Source organism: Cervus elaphus, chromosome 30 (genome assembly GCF_910594005.1).
Source record: "Cervus elaphus chromosome 30, mCerEla1.1, whole genome shotgun sequence".
Taxonomy (NCBI): domain Eukaryota; kingdom Metazoa; phylum Chordata; class Mammalia; order Artiodactyla; family Cervidae; genus Cervus; species Cervus elaphus.
Window position 1 is genome coordinate 30,593,535 of NC_057844.1, and position 24,229 is coordinate 30,617,763.

Genomic DNA, 24,229 nt, shown 5'->3' on the forward strand with positions numbered 1-24,229 from the left:
TCTGCAAGAGAACTCACTGCAATGAGAAGCCCGTGCACCACAACTCGAGAGTAGCCCCTGCTCTCCACAACTAGAGAAAACCCTCGCATCAACGAAGACCCAGGATAGCCAAAAATAAAATAAATAAATAATTTTAAAAAGGAAAGTCAGCAGATCTTCGAGGCTCTGCCTTTCAAAGGCCCCACTCCAGCTCCTGGAGGCCCCACGCCCCCACCTGGGAAGGCGCCGGGGAAGGGCCTGGCTCCATCTCCTTCTGATCTTTTCCTGATTCAGAGCTCTTTCTCCCTCTCTCCCTTTGGGACAGTTGGGTATTTCTATGGGGACTTTTCTTCTCTCCTCAAATCAGTCCCCTTGTCCTCAGATTACTGCCTAGAGTAGACGGGAGTGAAGAGAAAGGTAGGATTGAAAAGCAGGCTTGACTGTAGAATGACAGGGACTTCCCTGGTGGTCCAGTGGTTAGGACTCCATGCTTTCACTGCCTGGGGGCACAGGTTTGATCCCTGGTTGGGGATCTGAGATCCTGCATGCCATGTGATGTGCAGCCTTTTTTTTTTTTTTTTTTTAAAAAAAAGCAAACAACCAAATCCAAAACAGACTATGAAATGATTGTGCTCACTGAGGGAATTACAGATGAAATGATGGCTTGAAAATAATCCAATAAACAGAGTGCAGATGAAAACAGGATCAGCCGTGTGTTAGTTAAAGCTGGACAGTGGGTACACTATGTTTTATTACACTCTCCTTGCTCTTTTTGCATGGTTGCAACTTTCCATAATAAAAGTTGAGTTATACTAAATATAATAAAATACTTGGTACTTGGAAATATTGTGAATTTACAGCAATACTTCATTTTTGCCAGTTCATGTGAATAAGCTTATATTATTTACCAATGTAAAAAAAAAATGCAGGAACTCTCTTAAGAGAACATTGCTGGTTTGTATCTCTCCTTTGGGCTTCCCTAGTGGCTCAGAGGTTAAAGCATCTGCCTGCAGTGTGGGAGACCTGGGTTCGATCCCTGGGTCAGGAAGATCCCCTGGAGAAGGAAATGGCAACCCACTCCAGTATTCTTGCCTAGAGAATCCCACGGACGGAGGAGCCTGGTGGGCTATAGTCCATGGGGTCTCCAAGAGTCAGACACGACTGAGTGACTTAACTTCCCTCTCTCACTGTAAGCTCTGGCCCTTGACTCTGTGTTGAGCTGCTATTTTCCCTCCTTGGTTTTAATCAGAATTCAATCCTTCTGTTTGTGCATACTTGCAAAAGGGCATCTTCCTTTATCTCTGTTGTGTTTTGAAAGGCTTACCCTGATAGTAAGGAAGTTGCCTGTAAACCTAACCCAGACCTTCCCCTGGACTTAGCTCTTCTTTCCACCCAGGTCTAACTTTGATGTGATAGGGCGTTGCTGGTTGTCATACTTGTTTTTAAATTACTCCCTTGGGTGTCTCTAAAATCCATTTTTTGTCCAGCTTTCTCATAGGTCTCTGATGTTTTTAAAAGGGAAGTTCTCCAGCATGACAAGATACTTCAATAGTAAGCACAAACCCAAGATAGAAGAGATTATTTTCAGCAGTGACCACAATGTGATTGAGAAACTCAAAGACAAGTAACTTTATGAGTCAAAAAGATAAGGAGCCCCCTGGAAATGGCAGCAGATGTTTTGGGTGGAGCCTGCGTCCCGGCTGGAGGCGGAGTCATTCACATCCAGCCTCCAAAGCAGCCCCTCCAGGCCTCCCTGCTCCCTTCCATCTTCAGCAACTCTGCATTTTCTTCAGGATAAAACCCAGTTTCTTCAGTTCAGTTCGGTTGCTCAGTCATGTCTGATTCTGTGCAACCCCATGGACTGCAGCGCACCAGGCCTCCCTGTCTATCACCAACTCCCGGAGTTTACTCAAACTCATGCCTATCGAGTCGGTGATGCCATCTAACCATCTCATCCTCTATCGTCCCCTTCTCCTCCTCCTTTCAGTCTTTCCCAACATCAGGGTCTTTTCAAATGAGTCAGTTCTTCCCATCAGGTGGCCAAAGTATTGGAGTTTCAGCTTCAGCATCAGTCCTTCCAATGAATATTCAGGACTGATCTCCTTTAGGATGGACTGGTTGGATATCCTTGCAGTCCAAGGGACTCTCAAGAGTCTTCTCCAACCCCATAGTTCAAAAACATCAATTCTTTAGCGCTCAGCTTTCTTTATAGTCCAACTCTCACATGCATATATGACTACTGGAAAAACCATAGCTTTGACTAGATGGACCTTTGTTGGCAAAGTAATGTCTCTGCTTTTTAATATGCTGTCTAGGTTGATCATAACTTTTCTTCCAAGGAGCAAGCATTTTTTAATTTCATGGCTGCAGTCACCATCTGCAGTGATTTTGGAGCCCCCCAAAATAAAGTCTGTCACTGTTTCCATTGGTTCCTCATCTATTTGCCATGAAGGGATGGGACCAGATGCCATGATCTTAGTTTTCTGAATTTTGAGTTTTAAGCCAACTTTTTCACTCTCTGCTTTTTCACTTTCATCCGACCCACCTCTCACTCTTATCTCAAGGCTTCCTTACTGCCTCAGTCATTCTGATTTCTCCATTGGTGGCTCCCACAGCATCAGTCTCCAGAGCACCTCAACTGTCGTTTTCCCTCCTACAAGCTCCCTGGGCTCAGCTTCTTTAGCTTCACAGTACCTGTGCATCATACCTGGGGGGGCTCCCCAAGAAAGCCTGAGTCATCCGTCACCCTGCAGAATGGTAGCAGCTCGAGATGTTGACTAAGTCGTATCTGACCCTTTGCAACCCCATGGACTGTAGCCCACCAGGCTCCTCTGTACACAGGATTCTCCAGGCAAGAATACTGCAGTGGATTGCTATTTCTTTTTCCAGGGGATCATCCCGACGCAGGGATTGAACCTGTATCTCCCACATTGCAGGCAGATTCTTTACCACTGAGCCACCAGGCAGCTAATTAAGCAAACCCTTAGACTGGTTATAGAAAGGTTACTTTTCTAATTGTGGAGGAACAGTCTCCCCAACAGAGCACAGAATATAATAGTTATTTTTAAAATTTTATTTTGTTTGTTCTTATTGTGTGCTCACTAGGAGCCCTTTAAAGAGGAAATAGCAACCCACTCCAGTATTCCTGCCTGGAAAACCCCATGGACAGAGGAGCCTGGCAGGCTACAGTCCATGGGGTCACAAAAGAGTCAGACAGGACTTAGCAGCTGAGCCCTAGGAACCAGCCCCTCTGCTAAACCCTTTTCCTGCTTTATCTCACTTTTATCCTAAACCACTCCCTGTCCTACACTAACCATCTCCCTCCCCTACATTCCATCAAATCAGTTAAGAGTATGGACTCTGAATCCAGTCTGTCTGGATGTGAAGCCCTAGGCAGCCTCTTTTCAGCTTGCTTAGTGGAGAGATGATCTCTTGTGCCTTAGTCTCCACATCTGTAAAGTGGGTATCATAACAGTACCTACTTCATGGAATTGTGAGGACTTAAAGAGTGTGTGTGTGTTAGCTATTAATGTTGTTATTACTTGAGGATACTCAAAATAGCCAGCTTTCTGTGTGTTTTACATTATTTTCTATACCTTTTTTTTTCCAGTTCATTTTTGGACTCTCAAGACATTCTGTGTATTGACTAACTTCTCTCCATCTGTTGAAATCATAGGATTTCCATTCTCAGTTATATCTAATTGCCATTGTCAGCAACCTTTTTCTAAGAAATCTGACAAGGGAGATGGAGAGAGGACACATTCCTCTCTTTGCAGAAAATAATCACAAAATTTGTCTATGCCGATATTGAGAGAACACGTTCAAGGTTTAGTCCTAAGTGAAAAATTGTTGCTGTTCAGTTTCTAAGTCGTGTCTGACTCTTTGCAGCCCCATGGACTGCAGCACGCCAGACTTCCCTGTCCTTCATCATCTCTTGGAGCTTGCTCAAACTCATGTCCATTGAGTCGGTGATGCCATCCAGCCATCTCATCCTCTGTTGCTCTCTTCTCCTCCTGCCCTCAGTATTTCCCAGCATCAGGGTCTTTTCCAGTGAGTCATCTCTTCCCACCAGGTGGCCAATGTATTGGAGCTTCAACTTCAGCATCAATCCTTCCGATGAATATTCAGGGTTGATTTCCTTTAGGATTGACTGGCTTGATCTCCTTGCTCATATACATTTATACCTGTATGACACCGTAATCTAGGTAAGTGGATTTTAAAATAAATTATAATACAATTCATGTATTTATAATTTTAAAATCCACTTACCTAGATTATTGATAATGGTTCCACAAAACTACAAATATACTCAAAATCATTGAATTGTACACTTTACACAAGTGGTCTTTTTGTTTGTTTTTGCTGCACCGCATAGCTTGCTAGCTCTTAGGGATCTTAGTTCCCCAAGCAGGAATCAAACCCTGAAAGCAGCAAGTCCTAACTCCTGGAGCACCAGGGAATTCCCACTGTGTGTATACATATATACAGTAAAGCTGTTCTACCACCTAAGATATTCTATGTAAATAAAAAGTCTGGAGAAAGTACTGTTAGTAGTAGTTATTGCAGAAGAAGAACTGAGATGGAGCAGGCCTCCAGGAGGACAACTTTGATTTTTTTAATCCTATGAGCTTATGTATCTGAATGTTTTCTAATGAAGATATGTTTATGTATTATTATATATTTTTGGACTGGGTTGTTCACTGCTATAACTCTGTCACCTTGAGCAGTACCTGCATATAGCAGAGGTTCAATAAATATTTGTTGAATGACTGGATAAATAAGTTACATTTCAAATGTATAAAAAACAATGTATACAATAACTTGATAGGTTTGCTCTTGCAAACGTGCTAATTTTAAAAATCCATTTCCAAGATACATTTATGAAATTGATGCTTTTCAGTAGTTGAAGAATTACTCTTGGAATACTTTGAATGGGACCTGGGTTAAAAAACTGGGGCTCCGAATTTGGGTTTTGGCTGCAGAAATTGACTATGAAAGGAGTTTCCACAGTGTATCTTTTAATCAATCTTTTATAAAGCAGGTACAATAATTTATCTTTCTTATCCAGTGTAAGAAAATAGATGCTGTAACTGAGGAACTATTTAAATTCTGATTTTATTTGTATTTATATTGCCTTTAAATTACCTGATTAAAGTTTTTTTAAACAATAGTGGAAATAAGTCTATTGGTAGTTTTCAATCTAGGTTAAAATCTGTATATGAACTTCCCTCTTCCTGATAAACTTGTTTTATGTATATTCAGGTAAATACTTGTCGACAGATAAAATGCTAGAATAATATTGTCTATATTAGTGTTTAAACATAGTTACTAATCATATTGTGATTATTTACAATATTAACTTTTTTTTGCTGTTTGCTGAAAAGGAAGTTATTTGCTATTTTTATGTATTACATTTAGAAATACATGAAATAATAATATTGTGATTTTAATCTTATCTTTCCCCTAACTTAAAGGTTCCTAAACCTATGGAGGCCACAAACCCTTTAAGGAGCTGATGAAAGTGATGAACCTTTGCACTAGAAAAATGTACACATTCGAAGAGGATTTCAAGCCTCAGGTTAATAACTCTAAGTCATTAAAACGCATGGAGATCTTCATAGATATTTTCACATCCATATGTTTAACTTAAAACCATGTAATTTGACCAAGGCTTTTGACAAAGCTTTTGTACTGATGGAGACTTTCATGTTTATCCTGTGGCTCTTTAAGCCATCAAATTCCTTTATTAGAGTATCATTCTTGCTTCTCAAGGTATAAGGTACTCAGGTGATGCTAGCATGATTGGCACATGGACTGTAGGTTCACATTAACCAAACCCCAGTGGCTTGGGGCAGAATTCTGAGTTCTTCGGATAAACTCACTACAGAATTATTTAAAGGTGATATAACTAAAGGATTGGGCATCCCTAGTGGCACAGTGGTAAAGAATCCACCTGCCAATGCAAGAGACCCAGCTCGATTCCTGGGTCGGGAAGATCCCCTGGAGAAGGAAATGGCTACCCACTCCAGTGTTCTTGCCTGGGAAGTCCTATGGACAGAGGAGCCTGGCAGGCTGTAGTCCATGGGATCACATGGACTGAGCAACTGAACAAGAACTAAAGGACTGACTTCTCAAAATTCCATTCCACTGAGAAGTTCAAGATTAGCAATGATGGCTTTTAAAGAAGAGGGAGTCTCCAATTAATTAAAGCTGATTTCTCTACTTAGTGCCTCTGTGAGGGCAAGAGAAGGGAATTGTGGTTTCTGAGTGTGGTTTGGGGGATGCTCCTTGTAATGGAAAGGTCAGTCCCAGGACAGACCGTGAGGCTGCGTGAAAGACAGCGATACTGAGAGAAACTCAGTGTGAAACAAGAAAAGAGAACGGGAGAAGATACTGAATTAAGGATTGAGGATGGGTGAGAGCTGCAATTCTTGCTCACGAGAGACCTCCTGGTGAAGAGCCACCCAGAGTGGAGATCAGAAACTCGATGGGCCCCTCTCAGACCTAAGCACCTGCCATTCAGTTATAATTAGTGGGAAGAGGTTGGGGTGATTTTTGGCCCCAAGTTCAGGGCAAAGAATTTGCTGGTTTCCTACACTAAGAAATTGTCCCTAAGGGGATAGAGTGAGCAATGACAGTCTCACAGAGGAAACCGCACCAGCAACCTCCACAGTTCCCCCAACAGGTACTACTCCTCTCCAGTCTCTCCCACCCCTGCTGGATCCCAATACTATAAGGAACACTACGATGATGCGTGCTCAGTCCTGTCCAACTCTTTGTCACCCCAGGGACTGTAGCCCTCCAGGCTCCTCTGTCCATGGGATTCTCCAGGAAGAATACTGGAGTGGGTTGCCATTTCCTCCTCCAGAAGATCTTCCTGACCCAAAGATTACACCCATGTCTCCTGCATTGGCAGGCAGATTCGTTACCACTGAGCCACCTGGGAAGCCCCAAGGAGCAGTATACGAGAAGATAAATTCCCAATGAAGATGATTAAATCTGTTCAACTTAAAAGTCATTATTGACCTTAGGAGGATATAATTTTTCAGATTAATAAAAACAGCATTAAGAGGTGAATCCAAGGAAGGAAAAAATGTTGAATAATCATTTGAGGTGTTCAGATGGGAGTGAAAAAAGAGATGGATTGTTAGAGTGGTATTGAACAAATATATTTTCCATATTGGAGGGTCCTGGTTGTATGTAAAGGAGGAGAGGGAAAAGCCAATGGAAACAGCCTGAGGATAATTTTGGAAAAAGAAGAGGTGACTGAGGACCTCATAGGCCCTGTCTAGGATTGAAGGGAGATAAGGCTGAATGACCCAGAGGGGATGATTTTCCCACGTGGAGGAATATTAGCTCTGAATTGCTAAGAGGAGGCTCTGAGAATGACAAGAGTGCTGGTGGTGTGTATGTTAAGAGGGTGAGGGTCTCTGATCTGATGGAAGGAATGTCTATGTGGAGGAGTGTTCAATGACCATCAGCCTGAAGTTGACTATAGAAGAAAAAAGTACCAAAACTTGTTCAGCTGTCTTTCCTTTTAAATGACTTGAAGTTTTAAGGAAAGTGCCTGGAAAAACAATCCTTGTCCTCACCCATTGAATATATTGTACTTTACTTTAGAAAATCTAACAACAAACATGCAACGTTTCTTGTATGAAGAATCTACATGGAAAAAGGCAAGATAAGAAACTGGTTTCTTTTTTCTTTTTCTTTTCTTTTTGGCCACACTGCACAGAGTACAGAATCTTAGTTCCCTGACCAGGGATGGAACCCATGCCCCCTGCAGTGGAAGCCCAGAGTTTTAACCACTGAACTACCAGGGAAGTCCCCAAGAGACTGGTTTCTTGATCCATTTCCCTGCATATTTTTTTTTTTTCCCCTGCATATTTTTTGGTAAAACTTTTACTTGATGTCAGCATCTGAACTGCCAGGAACTTTAACATAAATGCATTTCCTGGATATATGTGTTCTACAGCAATTGCCAAAATGCCCTGCTTCTAATCACTCGCCACAAGTGCCCAGTAGTTATCAGGGGTAGAACTGATGGGAGGAGGAGGAGACCGGGTGTCAGATTGTGTGTCAAGGCAGATTGTTGAACAGGCGGTTACTCATTAGGGAATGGAGTTGGTAGGTAGCTGATAGGAGGCCTTGAAGGGAGGAGTGGGTGCGGAGATGGCCTCCATTTGCTATCAGGGGCGGTAAACACTTAATAACTTGGCAGAATCTACAAGGACTTAATTCTCTCCTATCTTCCTCTCTCACCCTCCTCCTTCTTTTAGCCACCCCTTCTTCAGATGCCTGATGGTGTCATTAGAATTTGTTGTTGTCATTCAGCCACTCAGTCATGTCGAACTCTTTGCATGGACTGCAGCATGCTAGGCTTCCCTGTCCATTACCAACTCCTGGAGCTTGCTCAAACTCATGTCCATTGAGTCAGTGATGCCATCCAACCATCTCATACTCTCTCATTCCCTTCGCCTCCTGCCTTCTATCTTTCCCAGCATCAGGATCTTTTCCAGTGAGTCCTTAGAATTTACATGGGGACAAAACCTCTAAATATTTGAATATACTACAAGTTAATATACATCAGCTTTGGAGCTAAAAAGGTTAGTGGCACATCAGGTTACATTACAGTAGTAGAGGCATAGAAGAAAGGAGCCAGTAGCTGATCTTCCATCTATATGGAAGACCATATACTGTCCTAGGCATCCCATTTAAGAGGGACAATGACCACTTTTGGATCACAAGCAGAAAAGAATAGCTAGGACCACTATATTTTTGAAAATATTTTATTTATTTATTTGGCTGTGCCGGGTCTTAGTTGGAACACGTGGGGAATCTTCGGTCTTCACTGCAGCATTTGGTATCTTCAGTTGAGGCATGTGGGCTCTAGTTCCCTGACCAGGGATCAACCCCAGGGCCCCTACATTGAGATCATGGAGTCGTTGCCACTGGACCTCCAGCGAAGCCCCAGTATAATGATTTTGACACCCACTCATGTTACCTCATGGGCTTCCCTGGTAAAGAATTCACCTGCAATGCAGGAGACCTGGGTTCGATCCCTGGGTTGGGAAGATTCCCTGGAGAAGGGAACGACTGGAGAATCCCATGGACTGTATTATCCATGGGGTCACAAACAGCTGGACGTGACTGCAACTTTCACTTCATGTGTTATATGATACAGATACAGATCCTCTCGTGTCTGTATCAGTAGTTATTCCTTTTTATTACTAACGGATCCTCCACTGTATAGATATTTCACAACTTGTTTATCCATTTATTAGTTATTCGACATTTGGGTTGTTTCTATTCTTTGGCTATTACAAATAAAGCTACTGTGAATATTCCAGTGAAGTCTTTGTGTAGATACAGATTTTTGTTTCTTTTGGGAATTTACCTAGGAATGGAATAACAAGGTTGAATGGTAGGTATGCATTTACTGTTTTAAGAAACTCTTATTTGGGTACTTCCTTGGTGGTCCAGTGGCTAAGACTCTGCACTCCCAATGCAGGGGGCCCAGGTTCCTTCCCTGGTCAGGGAACTAGATCCCACATGCCACAACTAAGAGTTCACATGCCACAACTAAAGATCTTGCATGCCGCAGCTAAGACCCAGCATAGCCAAAGAAATAAATAAAAATAAAAATATTTTTTAAAAAAAGAAACTCTTAGTTTTCCAAAGTGATGTACCAGCAGTTGTTCCATATCTTCATCAACACTTGGAATTGTCAGTTTTTCAACATTAGCCATTCTAATTGCATGTAGTGGTATCTCACTGTGGTTTTAATTTGTACTTACCTGATGACTCAAGATGTGAACCACCTTTTCACATGCTTGTGAGACATTCAGATAATTTCTTTTGTGACGTGTCTGTTCAAATCTTTGCCCACTTTAAAAATTGCCTTGGTTGTCTTCTTACTGAGCTGTAATAGTTTTTTGTATATTTTGGACACAAGTCCTTTATCAAATGTATGTATTATAAATATTTTCCCAATCTGTGCCTTATCTTTTCATTTTTCTTAACAGTATCTTTCTAAGAGCAAATTTTAAAGTTTTGATGAAGTTCAACTTATCGTATGAATGTTTTTGCATCCTCTCTAAGTCACTGTTGCCTCCTTCAATAAGGAATAGATTTTTTTTCCCTCTGATTAAGCTTTTTCTAGTTTTGTTGTTATTTAGTCACTAAGTCATATCAGACTCTTCTGTGACCCCATGAGTTTTGCATTTAGGTTTATCATTCATTTTGAGTTAATTCTTATGTATTATGTGACATAAGGGTCAGTGTCCATTTTCCCCCCAATGGGTTTGGAGTTGTTCCAGCAGAATCTGTTGAAAAGATTTTCCTTTCTCCCTTTGAATTGTCTCACCGCCCTTGTTGGAAATCAGTTAACCGTATACAAACACGTGGGTCTATTTCTGGAGTCTGTTCTGTTCAAGGTGGAGGTATCTAATGAGATGTTTGAAATAGAAAATCGAAGCTATTTCATTTTTTTTTCTTTTTTCTTTTTTTTTGCTGAATATCAGCAATATATCTTTGCCCTGCACGTGGAAAAAAATCATTTCTCGTCAGGAAAGCCTACCTGCCACCATCTAGTTTGCTCATCCATTCTTAAATTCTGGATTGAAATACATATTTCTCATAGACATAGGGCCAGAGTCATAGAAAAGTCCTACAGTTATAAAGCAAAGGAAAATATGAAAACTTGGGTTTAGACTTGGACAAATGCACAGTGGCACCAAGTATTTGGGTTCCCTAATTGTATGCTAAACTTATTCATGTATTATTTCTGTGGGGAAAAAATTACAGGAGAAAGAACTGAAAATTCTGGAAGGCAGTTTAAGAGTCTGGGAGCTGTCTCTGCAAAGACAACAGGAAATCTGTATGTCAGCAGACCACTCAGCTTTTTCTTGCTCTTATTCATGCCTTATTGGAGAAGGAACTGGCAACCCACTCCAGTATTCTTGCCTGGAGAATCCCATGGGCGGAGGAGCCTGGTGGGCTACAGTCCACAGGGTCGCAGAGAGTCGGACATGACTGAGCAACTTCACTTCACATCATTCATGCCTTATAGAGTCACCTTCCAGGGAGCCAGTGTCGCTGGCCATGTGTTCCTGGCATTGGCCCAAGTGTGTGGGCCTTTCTGTCTCTAGAGTCCAAGAAAAGCAAATTCTTCACAGAGATGGAATCAACCACCATCTGAGAATGGTGCTCATCCCACCTCCTAGAGGTTCAAGAAATACTTTTTGTTATCCAGAGGTTCTGTCTTATTTCCTTCTGTTTATCTAGGTATCAAGACCTGAGCAAAGAAGGAAATGGTCCAAAATATTAAATTCATTGTAAACAAGAATTTTAAATAAATATGAGGGCAATAGTGAAGACAGAAGAGACTATGAAATTCAGTGTTAGTGGCTCATTTACAAGGAGAGAAGGAGTTGTTGAAGAACATGGATCCAGAAGTGAGTGAGCCAATGGATGCTGGGGATGTAAGTTCATATTCTGATTTTGACACACACCTTAGAAATGTTCACCTCTGTCCCTTAATGAGAGCTACAGGTGCTATTATGAGAATGACATAATATCTGCTTCAGTTCAGTCGCTCAGTCGTGTATGACTCTTTCCTACCCCGTGGACTGCAGCATGCCAGGCTTTCCTGTCCATCACTAACTCCCGGAGCTTGCTCAAACTCATATCCATCAAGTCAGTAATCCTATAGAACCATCTCATCCTCTGTTGTCACCTTCTCCTCCTGCCCTCGATCTTTCCCAGCATCAGGGTCTTTTCCACTGAGTCAATTCTTCACATCCAGTGGCCAAAGTGTTGGAGCTTCAGCTTCGGCATCAGTCCTTCCAATGAATATTCAGGACTGATTTCCTTTAGGATTGACTGGTTTGATCTCCTTGCAGTCCAAGGGACTCTCAAGAGTCTTCTCTGACACCACAGTTCAAAAGCATCAATTCTTCGTCACTCAGCTTTCTTTATGGTCCAACTCTCACATCTACTCACGACTACTAGAAAAATTATAGGTTTTACTATATGGACCTTTGTCAGCAAAGTAATGTCTCTGCTTTTTAATATGCTGTCTATGTTGGTCATATCTTTTCTTCCAAGGAGCAAGCGTCTTTTAATTTCATGGCTGCAGTCACCTCCTGCGGTGATTTTTGGAGCCCAGGAAAATAAAGCCTCTCACTGTTTCCATTGTTTCCCCACCTATATGCCATGAAGTGATGGGACCAGATGCCATGATCTTCGTTTTTTTAATATTGAGTTTTAAGCCAGCTTTTTCACTCTTCTCTTTCACTTTCATCTTTAGTTCCTCTTCGCTTTCTGCCATAAGGGTGCTGTCATCTGCATATCTAAGGTTATTGATATTTCTCTCTGCAGTCTTGATTCTAACTTATGCTTCATCTAGTCCAGCATTTCGCATCATGTACTCTGCCTAAAAGTTAAATAATCAGGGTGACAATATACAGCCTTGATGTACTCCTTTCCTGATTTGGAACCAGTCTGTTGTTCTATGTCCAGTTCTAACTGTTGCTTCTTGACCTGCATACAGATTTCTCAGGAGGCAGGTCAGGTGGTCTGGTATTCCCATCTCTTGAAGAATTTTCCACAGTTTGTTGTGATCCACACAGTCAAAGGCTTTGGCATAGTCAATAAAGCAGAAGTAGATGTTTTCCTGGAACTCTTGCTTTTTGTTGATCCAACGGATGTTGGCAATTTGATCTCTGGTTCCTCTGCCTTTTCTAATCCAGCTTGAACATCTGGAAGCTCTCGGTTCACATACTATTGAAGCCTGGCTTGGAGAATTTTGAGCATTACTTTACTAGAGTGTGAGATGGGTGCACTTTACTGCAGATGGCATTGTCTTTCTTTGGGATTGGAATGAAAACTGACCTTTTCCAGTCCTGTGGCCACTGCTGGTTTCCAAATTTGCTGGCATATTGAGTGCAGCACTTTCACAGCATCATCTTTTAGGATTTGAAATAGCTCAACTGGAATTCCATCTCCTACACTAGCTTCGTTTATAGTGATGCGTGCCAAGGCCCATTTGACTTCACACTCCAGTATGTCTGGCTCTAGGTAAGTGATCACACGATCGTGGTTATCTGGGTCATTAAGATCTTTTTTGTATAGTTCTTCTGTGTATTCTTGCCAGCTCTTCTTAATATCTTCTGCTTCTATTAGGTCCATACCATTTCTGTCCTTTATTGTGCCCATATTTGCATGAAATGTTCCCTTGGTATCTCTAATTTTCTTGAAGAGATCTCTAGTCTTTCCCATTCTTTTGTTTTCCTCTATTTCTTTGCATTGACCCCTTAGGAAGGCTTTCTTATCTCTCCTTGCTGTTCTTTGGAACTCTGTGTTCAGATGGATATATCTTTCCTTTTCTCCTTTGTCTTCCACTTCTCTTCTTTTTTCAGCAATTTGTAAGGCCTCCTCAGACAACCAGTTAGCCTTTTTGCATTTCTTTTACTTGGGGATGGTTTTGATCATGGCCTCCTGTACAATGTCACTAACCTCCAACCATAGTTCTTCAGGCACTCTGTCAGATCTAATTCCGTGAATCTATTTGTCACTTCCACTGTATAATCCTAAGGGATTTGATTTAGGGCATACCTGAGTGGTCTGAGAAGAAGGGGACGACAGAGGATGAGACGGTTGCATGGCATCACCCACTCAACGGACATGAGTTTGAGTAAACTCCAGGAGTTGGTGATGGGCAGGGATGCCTGGTGTGCTGCAGTCCATGGGGTTGCAAAGAGTTGGACAGGACTGAACAACTGAACTGAACTGAACTGAATGGTCTAGTGGTTTTCCCTACTTTCTTCAATTTAAGTCTGAATTTGGCAATAAGGAGTTCATAATCTGAGCCACAGTCAGCTCCCGGTTTTGTTTTGCGCTGACTACTTAATATCTGCTTAACTATGTTTATATAATAATAAGTAAATTAAAAAACATATTCCAGGGGCTTCCCTAGTGGCTCAGTGGTAAAGAATGCCCTTGCCAATGCAGGAGACATGGGTTCAATCCCTGATCTGGAACAATCACACATGCGGTGGAGCAACTTAAGCCCATATGCCACAACTACTGAGCCTATGTGCTCTGGAGCCAGGAAGCCACATCTGCTGAGCCCACGTGCCGCAACTACTGAAGCCAGAGCACCCTAAAGCCCGTGCTCCACAATAAGAGAAGCCACCGCAATGAGAAGCCCACACACCACAAGTAGAGAGCAGCCTCCACTCACCACAACTAGAGAAAAACCTGCGCAGCAATGAAGACCCAGCACAGCAAAAATAAATGCATAAAATTAATATATATTCTAGACAAATCCTTTTCCACTTATACATGCAGTGTTTTTTGCTTTTACAACTTAAAATTTTGACCCTGTTTCCACCAGTACAAACCACACCTTCTTGGTAAGAAAAATAAAGTCAGTTACCTCAAGAACTAATCTTACGTTCTTCAACAGGAGTTTTTGAAAGTGCCTGAAATTTAAGTTATAGGGTTTTGAACTGCTGAGTTAATGATCTTGTTGAAGGAAGAGTGTCAAATGCACCAGTCGCTAAGCCTGCTCCCTAAAGTCTCTCAGAAATGTATTCAAACTCCACGGCAATAATCAGAAAGAAAAACAAGATTTTCCCCCAAATTTTGTGTTTTTAAGTACTTGCTGTGGCAAATATTTGCTCTGAATATTCATGTTTAACCTCCAGTATAATTATTTGAATTCAGGTTCTCAGGCTATTTATTTATCTATAGATGTGTGTTTGTGTGTGTGTGTGTGTGTGTGTGTATGCATGTGTAAGATGGCACAAGTCAAGTTTAAATTTTCTATAACTAAGAAAGTTGTTGGCTGTCTGAAATCATGTTAAGCCAGTGGATGCCTTTTAAACACTGTCTACTCACTATTAGTTCTTGATTTTACTACTTAAGTAGGTCCTTTTGAGTCTGAAACTTTTTATAGTCTTCACCAGAGCAGCAATTCTGATCCATTTCTTAGTGATGTTGCAATAATTAGCTTAGCATGGCAACCCACTCTAGTATTCTTGCCTGGAAATCCCACGGACAGATGAGCCTGGCGGACTACAATCTGTGGGGTCACAAAAGAGTTGGATATGACTTAGTGACTGAACAACTAAATTAGAAAATAAAAATAATGCGTTAAACGTTTGTCTTTGTTTTGTTTAGAGTGATATTTTCCATTTTTATTGCGTTTTTATTAGTTTAAGTTTACCAGCAGTCGATGTAATTGCTTCTATCTTGGACACCAACTAATATATAAATACAAAGTTTGTATGACCACCTGGTATATTTGTTTGGGTCCAAGGTCTGGGTCCAACAATTCTGTAGCTCTTTAAAGACTTTGGCAAACTGCTTTTCCTCTTGATTTTAAATCATTATTTTGTAAGGAAAATTTAATTAGAAAAAAATGTTTCTTTTTTAAGTGCAGGCCAGTCTATTGAGCCAATAAAGAATTTGTTTGAAAATAATTCCCTGCTTCTAGAACTAAGAGAATAATTTTTTTCCTTTAATTAGTATTTTAGATTTTTTTTTTAACGAATGCCAAATGCAATGTGAGCTCAAGTTTTTTAGTTCAGTTCTAAACTTAGAACCCGTGATTTTCAAGTGGGTTCTAAATTTGGCAAAAATGTCTTCTCTCTGCCATAGTAGCTGGTGTTTTCCCATTCTTAACGGTTCATACATCTTATTTTCTAAGCAAGCAGTGCTGTCTTTCTTCACTTTTTAATAATTTTTTCCATTTCCTCTTTGTGGAATACCAAATGTGATGCAACCTTTTTAGACCATTAAATAAAATAGATATGGCAACTTTTGGAAAGAAAAACAGAGCGGGAGAGGGAATGCTAAGGAGGGAAAAGGTAATTTAACTTCTTTCTTACAATGAAAAGATAAATACCTTATGTCTCAGATATTGCATTACACAAAGTTTATATATAGGTTGTTAGAAATCACCAAGTCAGAATTCAATTGGAATACTTATTTTTTTTTTCTGCAAATGTCTGCATAAATCCACGTGAGTCTCTGCCCCTCCCAGAGAAAAATGTGGGATGAAAGAGCATTCCTATTTGGTCATCACCCCCAGAAGCGTGTCCAGCAAAGCCAACTCCTGTGGTCTGCTGTTTGCTGATTATTTAATCCCACTCCTTGCAGGTTAAGACACAGAGGTAAAATGCTAAACTCAAATCTCACTGTGGGCCTGGCGAGCCAGTAGTGCTGGCCTCTGGGAGGCAGAGGTTATTAGTGGACAGGTACATTGTTGAAAAGGGCTTACCCAGTGGCTCAGTGGTAAAAAAAATCCACCTGCAATGCAGGAGACATAGGAGATGAGGTTTCGATTCCTGGGTCAGGAAGATCCCCTGGAGGAGGGCATGGCAACCCACTCCAGTATTCTTGCCTGGAGAATCCATGGACAGAAAGAGTCTGGCGGGCTACAGTCCACAGGGTCTCAGGGTTGGACACGACTAAGCACGCACACATGCACATGGTTGAAAACAGTCACTTCCTCGTCCTGCAAGGTGTTAGAGGGAAGAATGCCATGATCTCTCCCCCCACACAGGCGCCCACATATCTCTCACTCACCTGCATTTATCTGTCCTCCAGCTTCATGCTCAGATCTTTCTCCTTCATCATTCCTGGTATGCCTTACTTCTCCCATTAGAACTTCTTTTCGTTAACATAAGATGGACTAGGAGAGGAAGGCCAGCTTGAATAAGAAGGTGAAACGTTTGGGGTTCTCTTTTTCTCTGCTGAGACAAACTTTTGGAAACATCCCTCAGCTGCATACCTCTGCCAAAGAAATATGTATCTGTTCAAGCAGCTTCCTTTTCTTCCCACAAGCATGTTGTTTGCGCACTTGTACACATCACCTCAGGCTTCCATGGTGGCTCAGTGGTAAAGAATCCGCCTGCCAATGCAGGAGACATGAATTCGATTCCTAGGTCAGGAAGATCCCCTGGAAGAGGAAACGGCAACCCATTCCAGTGTTCTTGCTTGGGAAAATCCCATGGACAGAGGAGCCTGGCAGGCAACCGTCCATGGGGTTGCAAAGAATCAGACATGACCTAGCGACTAAGCAACAACAAAGGCGTCACCTCAGCCCGGAAGGACTAGGTTGAAGCTTGCTCCTTCACACCTCCCAGGTCTTCCCTACACATCTTGGCAAACAGGCATCTCGCTCTCTCAGATCCCTCTGGTCCTCACGTCTTCTCTGCTAGGAAGGAAAAACCATCAGATCCCTTCTAGCAGGAGGCAGCCACCAACTTCAGGACAGCAGCCCTGACGGTCTAGTCCAACAGGTTTCCCCGCTTTATTTTCTCTTGCTTCCGAAGTGCCAAGAGGGGAGGACTGGAATACCTGAGATACTTCCCGCTCCCAGCCTTCCTGGGTTCCAAGCATTCTGACCACCAGGCTCCCGGCAGACGCAGCAGCCGGATTTCCTGGGATGTTTGGCCCTCGTATCCTCCATACCACTTCCACTGGCACCTGTCTGCCCTCCCCACCCGGCAAGTGCTGGTAGAATTCCACTGACCTCAGCATTCCTGGAGGGGGCTGCAGTTGGCCTGGACGTCCAACCTTGACGGGAATGCAGCAGTAGGAAGCAGCCTGGGCGCTTCCCCGGTGGACTGTGTCGTCGTTCAAGTTCAGAGGATAGGTGCTCTGAGCGAGGCAGCCAGATGCGTTTAGCTCAGCAGGTCACCCAGGCCAGTCTCCTGCCTCCAACAGTGGCACAAAGGGCTATTTTGTGAGAAAACATTGTTGCACTCTACCATGTCAGCCTCCAAGGTTGAGGGTTACTGCACCCGCGATTCTGGTTTTCCTTAACAGTACATTATTTACCAGGCCTTGTCTCCAACTTCTCTAATACTTTGTGTCTCAATCATCCGTCACAGTCTTTTTGTATTAAATCAAGAAAAGAGCATGAACTAGGCTGAGAGTCAGGAGGCGTGGGTTCTTTCTGTTGCTCTGCCATAATGGAATGTTAAGACCTTGGCCTTCTCTGAACCTTCATTTAAAACACTGGGGGCTGATTACAACCATGTCCTCAAACTCCATGACTCTTCTTTAAACTACTACTTAATAGTATAGTAAGTAGAAAACAGCACTTAAAATAATATCGTATGACACTTTCCACCCACAATTGTCCCTACCTCTCACTTTGATTCAACCTTAAGGCAATACCGCTGTTTCTAGGTGTGGAGGGTTACCCTACGGTGAGTTTTTGACTGAATTTCCTACATCGTACTCCCCCTTTACTCTTTAGCTCTACTAATTACACATCTGCTGTCTTTTCTTCTCTTTATAAGTCCACCTTTATAAATTTGAAGTGCTCTTGATTATTTTTGTTACCCATCTCCAGACAGACCTCAGCCCTGAAGGAAGTAGTGTATACTCAAGGCAGGGTAACAGTGTTTTCTCTTTACCTTACAGTCTGGTGGCTTTGTGATGGCCACAGCACACTGAGTTTGTGTCTTTGGGAGGCTGCCCACAGTCTACCCCAAGATTCCTTTCCTGTATTATAAATAGGAGTTCAGAGCCCATCACCTTATAAATACATTTGAAACCTTGCCCCCTGATATTTTCCTCTTTGCCACATGAATACATATCTCCCACTTTTTGCACAGTTGTGAGGTTCATGAGATCTTTTGACTATTTAATCCTCTTGGATCTTTATCACCTGGAAGAAGAGTCTTCTACAGAATCAAAGGTCATATCATATATTTCCACCTCCATGTCAGTTTTTTAAATATTGAAAAAAAAAATAAAAAACACCCTCTCATATTTATCCTGATCCCTGGGAGAGGGTTGTAGGGCTGGGGATGGAGAGTGAGGGGTGAGATGCAGATCCCACCTGAAGGATGGGAAAACTTAGTATTTCATGTGTGTGTGTGTGTGTGTGTGTGTGTGTGTGTGTGAGAGAGAGAGAGAGAGAGAGAGAGATTCAAAGTTTTAATAGATTGTACTCCATTTATAGTGATTAAAAAGTATTGGCTGCATTCTCTGTGCTATACAATAGATTCTTGTAGCTTACTATTTTATACAGAGTAGTTTGTGTCATTAGCATTTTGTTTTCATGTGAGTTTTGTAATTGTTTAGTCGCTAAGTTGTGTTCTACTCTTTGTGACCCATGGACTGTAGCCCATCAGGCTTCTTTGTCCATGGGATCTCCCAGGCAAGAATACTGGAGTGGGTTGCCATTTTCTCCTCCAGGGGATCTTCCCAACTCAGGGATCGAACACAAGTCTTCTGTGTCTCCTGCACTGGCAGGCAGATTCTTTACCCACTGAGCACCAGGGAAGCCTGAACGATACAGGAATTAGTAGCAAAGTCATGATTAGACCCATGGCTCTTCATTACTTTCCCCACTCTGTTTAAGCATTTACTCATGGATTGAGTGGCTCCTCTAGGCCAAGCGCTCAGCTTGATGCCAAGAAACGGTGAATAAAGCTCACCCTGTGCTTGAGGGGTTTGTAGACTAGAAGACCACACGTGTGGGCAGTTACAGGCCTGGTGAGGATGCCAGAAGTGGTGTGGGCTCAGCGTGGGTGCTAAGGGGAGGCTTCTGAGAGCAAGAGATGCCTAAGCTGAAAGTCAGGCAGGAGGTGGGCAGGTGGAGGTCATCCTGATTGAGGGAATGGCGAGTGCCCGGGGACCAGTGGGAGCTTGGAGCATCCGGCAGGAGGGAGCAGCAGACGCTGACTGTGACACTCTGCTAAGATGTTTGAAGTCTCTCTTGAAGGGCAGTGGGAAGTCATAGAAGGAGTTTTTTTTTAAGTCAGGGAATACCATGATTGTATTATTGTAATTACTTTAGAAAAATCACTTGGAGTTTTCTGAGGCTGAGACCCAGAGACGTTAGGTAGTTAGAAACTGTTGGAATAAACCCAGCAGGAGACCATAGCTTGAACTAAGATGGTGGTCTTCCAAAAGAGGGAAGGGGGTGGACCGGAGGGAGACATAGATGAAAGAGGTGGAGACCATGGGACTTGATGATTTGTTGATTGTTGGGAGTTAGGGAGAGGGAAGAACCAAGGAGGAAATGGGTCTTTTTTGAGATCATTGGGTTTGGGGTGCCAAAGCAGAGACTGTAAGGAGACATCCACGCAGGACGTCATGTACAAGACTTGGACTTTGGAGCCAGAGGGGCTAACTGGGTCAGCCTAGGAGACCTTACCTCCTCCTTTGTAAAATAAGGAAGTAGCAACCACTCCAAGGAGCAGAGAATTATAAGGAGATAAACCCATGGACAGAGGAGCCTGGAGGGCTACAGTCCAGGGGGTTGCAAAGAGTCAGACATGACTGAGCCACTTTCACATGCTACATAGAAAGCATTTATGGTGCCTAGCAGATGTAAACGCCCAATAAATATTAGTTTCTGCCCCCTTCGCCCCCCTACCATCCACAGACACTTTCAGCTGAACAACATGCCTTCTCACCCTGGTGGAAGAAGCTCCATGCTGCCCTTCCCTTTATTCTCTAACGAATGGATGGGTCCTTTTTTTTTTTTTTTTTAATTTCTTAGACAACAGAGAGTAAAGGAGAGATCAGAGGAAGGAGAAGGGATCTAATTAAACTTGGAAACTTTTCTAAGTGAAAGTTTTGCCTAAAAGAGCTCTTTCAAGTGTTTCACGTGGATTCTTTCTCAGCTACAGATGTTAACCAATCACTGTGACAATCGTATGTCTTTGGTAGCACATTTAAGACTAAGAATACTTGAACTGAGCTGGAACAGAGTAAGACAGGGGTTTCCTTTCCTTCACAGGCTCCCTTGGCTCCACTTGTCTGGTCTGTCCTTGAATCTTAAGAGTTCCAAGCAATGATGTGGTCGACATCTCAGTTTAGAAGAATGCAGGTCTTCTGCCTTGGGTCCTCTTCCAATCTTTTTGCTTTGGAGATAGGCATGTACATTCTTTCTTATTGCTCTGTGTGGATTTAGATAGCATCTAACCCATACATTTAGGGCTCACAATCTGCCTTGGGCCACGTTTCTTAGATGTTGGATAGATTCAGAAACATTTTAGAGTGGAACACTCTGGCACTGGCTTCTGCTCTGGTAGGCTTCTCCCTTCCCCTCTTTGGCATTCTTCTGTTGCTCTGGCAGTTCTTCCTCTAATTTCATTTGTGTTCTTTTGCTCCATTAAAAAAAAAAAAAACTTTAAAAAAGATAAGAGGCTCACTTTTAAACATCAAGGAATATATAGCCACGTAAAGATATTCTTTGAGTCTTCTAATTATCTTTAAGAAACATATAGCTTTTGAAGACACCTTATTACCACATAATATTTAGGTCAGGATGTATGTTTCTGAGCTTCCCTGGTGGCTCAGACGGTAAAGAATCTGCCTGCAATGAGGGAGACCCAGGGTCGATCCCTGGGTTGGGAAGATCTGCTGGAGGAGGAAATAGCTCCTAGGAAATCACATGGACAGAGGAGCATGGTGGGCTACAGTCTATGGGGTCACAAAGAGTCAGACAGGACTGAGCGATTAACAGTTCACATAACGTTTCTACCTGTAAAAAGTTTACATTTCTTTAGGTTAGGTAAGAAAACACAAGATCTTTAGGTTAGGTAAGAAAACACAAGCGGAAAAAAGATTCAAGAGACTAATATTACACTTTTTTTAAAAGATGGGCAGGAAACCATAGAGATGGCCTCACAAAAATCCATTCTCCTGCTTGGGATGAGATTATTGATTTTCTTAGTTACTATTTTTCCCTCAAGTGTTGAAATAGTGCCTTTTGATTCCTGGGCTTGAGAAAAACTTGTTCCCCACAGCACTTGGCAAGTATAAATCCCAGGAACTAGGTGCTTTAAGCACTGTGTTTGTGAAGCAGGGGCCATTGTTGAGAAAGAACAGGGTGGGAGGAGTGAGGTGGGGGGAGGGAGGAGGTGGAGGGAGGGGGAGCAGAGCCTGTACCAGGAGCCCTAGCAGTGTGGGAGGGACCAAAAGACGGAGGGGAGGGTCGGTCCTTGCTGGGGCCTTGCAGGTCTGGTCCACCTTGCTCCATTTCTGTTCTACCACTGCTGGGTCCACACAGGGAACCCTCATCACCCACACTGCTCCCAGTAACTCTGGAGTCGTTTCATGCAAATGTAACCTGGTTTTACCCAAATCTAAAACCTGGATTGAATTTGTTGAACTATTCAGTGGCACACATTTTGGTGCCCAAATGAATTTGCTACACAGGAAGGACTTATTTTGGGGGAGCTTATGAATTTTTGTGATAACTGGCAATATGCAGGAAAAAAAAAAACTGCATTAACCTCAAAATTTGCTGCATGCATACAATCCATTGGGTTCCCCTGGTGGCTCGGTGGTGAAAAATCCAAGTGACAATGCAGGAGACACAGGTTCAGTCCCTAAGTTAGGGAGATCCCCTGAAGGAGGAAATGGCAACTGGCTCCAGTAATCTTGCCTGGGAAATCCCATGGATAGAGTAGACTGGCGGGCTACCATCTGTAGTGTCACAAAAGAGTTGGACACAACTGAGCATGCACACGGACATATAAAATCAATTAGTATTAGTTATTGTTTTGACTTTGAGGACTTTTAATAAGATCCGGGAATTTAAAAAAATAAATATATCTGCAAGCTTCTCAACTATAACAACACCTCCCACAGTAAAAACCAAACAAAAAAAATCTGTTAAAACACTAGTTCATAAAAACCATTGCCCCAGACCATCAGAATAGGGACCAACCTGAATAGAATTTAACCATATAAAGCTGCCAGTATCCACAGATTTTGAACAACCAAGATGACAACACAACACTAGGTTTTGCTCCACATACCTTGAGTCAGCATACTAGAGTATAATTTATTCTACAAAGGGAAGGAAATTGTAGGCACAGTTTATTAAATTTGAGTATCAGCATTATGATAGATGTGGACAGAAAATTGAACCTCACCTGACATTCAGCTATCATTTACTAAATACCTGTGATGGGCAAAGAGTGCTGAGAAACAAAGATGAGTAAGGCAACATAATGTGTAATATATTTATATAGGTTATAAAATATGTAATAATCTATGGTCATTCTATTTATAACACTGTAAAAGCCATTAGAAACGTACAACCAAAAGTGACAAGAGTTCACAAATGAAAAAGCTCAAGTTGAGGACTGTAAACAGTTGGGGAAGTTTTAAAGGACAGGTTGGATTTATCAGTGGAGGCTGGGGGAAGGACACTCCAAAGCAAAAGAAACAGTGTGACCAGAAGCTCGAAGGTGGGAGAGTACAAGTCCAATTTGATTGGAAATTAGGAGAGCTGTGGCAGAGAGAAGGGGGCAAGTTTTGCCTGATTCCGGAAGGCCTTGAAGGCCCAGTGAGGATTTGGCAGTTAATTGGGAAGAAAATGTAATTAAATGGAAAGTTTTTAAGCAGTGGAGTTTTATGCGTTAGGAAAATATTAATAATACCAGTTTTTTAAATAATCTAAAATAAACAGCCAACATCTGGTGCTCATTTACAGAATTCTAAGAAATTTGCATACTAGGCTCAGCTCTTTATGTATATGAGCTAATTTAAACTCACAACTTCCCTTTGAAAGGGGCATTATCATTTTACCAAAGCAACTGAAGTTCAGAGAGGTTAATTCACTGTGCCCAAAGCAATACAGCTGGTTAGTGCCAAGGCTGGGATTTTAACCTTTGGAGTGTCTGGTTCCAAAGCCTCCATGCTTATCCACAAAATAATAAAGGCCAGAACTACAGTTGGGGGCAACAGAAATGGAAAAAAAAAAAATTGGGATGGGGGATGATTCAAAAGTACTGTGACATGAATGTTACAGAATTTGATGTGAGGGAAGCAGAAGGGAGGAATGAGACTCTTAGAATTGGAGCTGGTGTAGGAAGTTGGCAAATAGAGAAATGAGACTGGAGTGTGGCTTTGGGAGCAGACATATAGGCTTGAGACACTGGGACCCGGTGCGATCCTGGACAGAACCAAAGGCTGAAAGGGAAACGGGGTCATTTACATAGAATTGGAGGTTAAAACTCCACGTGGAGTTGGTCCCTGGGGTCTCTAAGAGAGCAGAGAAGCAAAGAGAAGATGACTTAGGACTGAATTATGGGAAACAAACAAATAGTCATTAAAAAAAAATAGTCATTAAAGAAGACACATCAGTGGTGAGGCAAAAGTTTTTCCATGTAAACACTGATAGTTTTCCTTCTAGCAGATACCTGATTCTGATCTGTGTTAACAGGCTGGTCAGATTTAGATGACAGTGGAGACACCT

At 42.2% G+C, this 24,229-nt stretch overlaps 1 long non-coding RNA gene across 1 annotated transcript in view; it reads left to right on the plus strand.

Annotated features, from left to right (window-relative positions):
* The window catches only part of LOC122686460, a 118,372-nt gene that overhangs the window by 86,240 nt on the left and 7,903 nt on the right, over nucleotides 1-24,229 (plus strand). Inside the window, exon 2 of the long non-coding RNA XR_006338780.1 lies at nucleotides 5,454-5,557. This is a non-coding gene — a long non-coding RNA (uncharacterized LOC122686460). The remainder of the gene's footprint in view (nucleotides 1-5,453; nucleotides 5,558-24,229) is intronic.